The following is a 4363-nucleotide window of genomic DNA, read 5'->3' as shown; positions in this document are numbered from 1 at the left end:
AAACGAATCAGATTAGGTGATTACCTTTGAAGAGTGATAGAAGTCGAAGTATCTCATTATTTGTTCTTATTGTTTATTTTTGTGAATCCTTTCGATTAGAAATTAAAAGCTAAACTAGGGATTCTGATATTTTGTAAAAAAAATTACGTTGTTAGAGCCAGAGCAATTGATGAGCTAATTTGGGCTCGTCGTCTCTATGGCAGCCGAGACAGCCGAGAGAAAGCAACTGGCTGCCCTACTCTCGTTAGCGCCGAAGGTTTAGTACCTAGTGCGTATGATGAGAACCTTATCTTCTCAACCCCCAAAGCTTGTGTCCAAGTATGGGACTTTACTTTACTTGCGTCAATTCCGGACCTCCAAAGCAAGACACTATCAAAAAAGAGCACAATGCCTTTTTTAAAATACCCAACGAAAGAAATTACTGTAGTAAAATCGTCGACAGCTACAGGTCAGCTAATTTTGAGAGAAGGTCCTCACTTGTTTGTTTTATAAGTTATGATTTTTCTTAGTACCCTGCAATTGGCTACGTTAAAACATTTCTCAAAGATCCATCTAATCATATGAATTTATTCTTGTACTTGTTAGGAAGGGTAAGCACACAGTTTACTTCTGTGTAAACCGTTCAAACTAAAATCTGTATAGAAGAAAGATTCTTGTAAACGGTGACATTTTTAACCTGTTAAGTGCGTATAACGACAATTGTCGTCCGAGACAGTCGCTCTTGCTGTGCGTAAGACGACAATTGTCGTTTTCGTGATCGCAGCTACTCATGGCGCTTTTAATTTCGCTTTCCTCTATTCGCTTTGTCTGGAAAGCGCAATTATGACGTGTGAAGAAACATAGATAGCCTACATTGTTTACACTACAATAACGATTGCAGCCTGACGGAAGTCATTAATCCCTAAATCACTCTATTACAATATTAGGTAGCTTCTGCACTCACCTACAATATAACCACAATTGCAAGAATAAGAAGATTTTGTCCTAAATGTTTTTTTTTTTCTGAAATGGCTTCCTTCCAGACTCCAGTGTATAAAATTCGAACCACATCATGCGCGTTCAGTCAGTGTGAATTCATTTTGATGTAATGTTGCAAGCAGTTTCAGAAATATTTTGTTGTGTTTGAAAACATATTTTGTAACATATAGTCAACAAAACAATAGGGTTTTGTGTTGCTGCTAATGTTAGAACAAGCGTCAGAAAATGGTAGGCTACAGTTTGAATATTTCCAAACTAAACTTACGTGTACTTTGTTTAGTAACCTATAAATGCTTAGAAATTATTCTGTTCTGTGAATTGATGTATTTTTTTCTTCATGATAAACAACTAGTTGAATAATTTCACAACGGTGAAAGGTATAATCACTTGAGAGTAATGCGATTACACCAGAAAACAATAGTCCAGCCGGAGACTTCTCCGCAATAGTCGATGAAAAAGTAAAGCAATGGACACAAAAGGAAATCGAACAAAAGCGTATTGTGCTGCGTCATGGGGGTTCCCCAATATCCTAGCAAGCAATACTGCGACGAAAAATACTGCGAGTGATCAAATTAAATACGCACAGTAAGGAGAGTTTCGAAAATTTAATTACGCACTTAACGGGTTAATGCGGAAAGTTACAATTTTGATATGTCATGCAAGCATAATAAAAATACCAATAACAAGTTTATTTCTTGCCAGTTGTGATGATATACAATACAATAGTGGGCTGCATAGTTACGGCGGCAATACCTTGCCTTGAAAAGCAGATCCTTACATAAAACAATTAACAAAAAGGGCTTTTAGTGGCACAACCTAAAAACTTTAACAACGTGTCTTGGAGGTTTATGGAAGTTGTTGGAAGATACGGAACTGGAAAAACGGTACTCTCTTGCCAACGCTAACTAATTTTCATGGCCAATATTGCAATTGGATTGAAGCCTGTGACTTCAACCTGAAGCTTTGGTTTTGCTCAGGACCCACACTTGATGTAAAACCTTGCTCATCATGTTTTCCAGGAAATTTTACGCAACTTCTAATCACAAACTAATAACATACATTAGAACTTAAATTTTTATTAGAACAGCATAATGCCCTTCGGTTCTACTATCTTTTTTACTTTTTTGGAATGTGTGGTGAAGATATAAGCAAAGCCTCCGTGTAGTCAATGCATTCGTACCTGCAAAAAAATACCAATTTTTTTTTTTTGCTTCTTCTTCTTCTTCTTTTGTGTGAGATAAGATGGTTCAGTACTCAGGGAAGATGATGGAAAGCCAGGTTATTTTAGTTTTGCTTGGTTTCACTTGGTCCCTTGCAAATGGGCATTCAATAACACATGGTTAGCAGTTTGTTCCTCCGCGCCGCACTCGCAGGCCAATGAGGGAGCCTAATCCCACTTCTGCATATTGGAATGGATGCGCTAGACTCCTGTTCGAATTCTTTTGACCTTGACCCGACTTAGCCGGGACAGGTTTATAGGCTACTAATAAACTCCCACTATTAATAAATAACATAGCGATATATATTTTTGAAATGAGATGTTTTTTTCATTTTGTCTATGTTGTCGTGCTGTGTCCTTTTGTTGCTAAACAGCAGATTAAGTCTGTCGTGCTGACTAACGAAACGTCTGAAATAAACCTCGGTATCATTTTCAAGATTTTGTGGTAGTCTTGCCTGAAGTCTTCCAAAGAAAGCAAGAAATATTGTAAAACCTATACCAAAGCAATGCAAAATCTCAAAAACACAAAAAACCTTCAGTAGAAACGTGTAGAAAACCCATGGAAATGAACTTATTTTGTGAAGCGAAAAGGATAGAATGTCACATCAGAAAGAGTTAGACAAGAAACATTTATCATCCGCAAGCTTTCGTGATTGATCATGCAGGAACAGCTTTGACCACAATTTGAAACTCTCTATAGTTGGGTTCTAAGAGAGTGTAAAAAAGCTTGAACAATGTTTATTAAGAAGAATGGCAGACATTCAGAGACTTGCGTTATAAGGAAGGTGGTATTTGCAACTTGCTTGTTTGACGTTGGCAATAACGTCGCTGCTGCAATGTTGCACTGAGGTTAAGCAAAACCGGTTTATTGTAAACCTTTTACCAGTGAGATTAAATCATGTTAAAATCTCGTGGTTATGGCAAACAAATCTACATGCCGTTTGCAAGAATTTAAGGTTACTTTGTTCGAATTAAGCTAATGTCGCAAAGAGCAGAGGTAATGATAGGGCTTCGTGAGAGTTGCCACAGAAGAATTACGGTTAAAAACAATCGATTTTTCTATGTTTTGGTCTACTCTAGAGTAAGATTTTTAATATCTGTAAAGTAGCCAACTTTCAATAATAAGAATGGATTGATTTATGTGTTGTCACTTTAAAATGGCGTAATACGCCATGCAATAAACTCAGTTTATAAGGAAACTTTCCTATTATCAAAACTGATCAAAGGCAAGCGAAATCAAGGAAGACCAGCAGAGACATTCATGGGAAGAGTTCGATCTTTGACAAAGCACAGCCAGGAAGAACTGCGACAGTTGGCTGAAAATTGCCAGTTATGAAGACTTTTTATTGACACTATTTTGCTCCCAACTGGTATTAAATAAATTATTATTATTATTTCTTTAAAATAGATGACTTCAAGTCTTATGTGCCGTACATTCAAATCTTACAGTCAATGTATTTTCGTGACCATGTCCACAACGTCAACTTGTGCTCATTATAACCCTAATATATCCCCACTGTTGTACACAAGAAAGGATACAATTGGTACTAGTTTGAAACATAATATCCTATAATCTGGAGTCAAATCCCAACCTCCAGGACTACAAGAAATGGTGGTCGAAACAAGGGAACAATATCTAATCGGCTAATGGTAGAAAGATAGTTTGTCGAGGGCTGTTTGGTAACATCTAACTGTTAAAGCTTAAACACAAAATGAAAATTTGTTATATCTTTATGCGTTTCCAAATCATACTTGTATTTACAGATAAATCTGCATCAGGCATTGCAGAGTGCAAAAAACAGTGTTGCAGAACGCGTTTTCGAATATTAAATTCTCATCAGTGCAACTACGTTTATGAACGCAATAACAACGGTTAAATTTAAACTCAATACAATACATTACAAACATCATAAGGACATATTCTGAAAGTTCCTTGGTTTCATATTATCTGAATACTTGTATTTGTTACGGAAACACCATATTGCTTCTACTTATATTGTTGGTTTCCGTAACAAAAAACACAATTGAACCTAAGCCTCTCAGAGGATGTGACAGCTACCACTCAGGTAGCAAATCAGTTGTTTTTGACATCGATTCCACTGTCTGAAAACGTTGAATCAATGTAAACTGGGCTGATTAGCTGATTATCCAGCCGCCACTGAACTG

This window comes from Aplidium turbinatum, chromosome 4 (assembly GCF_918807975.1).
Source record: "Aplidium turbinatum chromosome 4, kaAplTurb1.1, whole genome shotgun sequence".
Lineage (NCBI taxonomy): Eukaryota > Metazoa > Chordata > Ascidiacea > Aplousobranchia > Polyclinidae > Aplidium > Aplidium turbinatum.
This window is presented reverse-complemented; position numbering follows the sequence as displayed.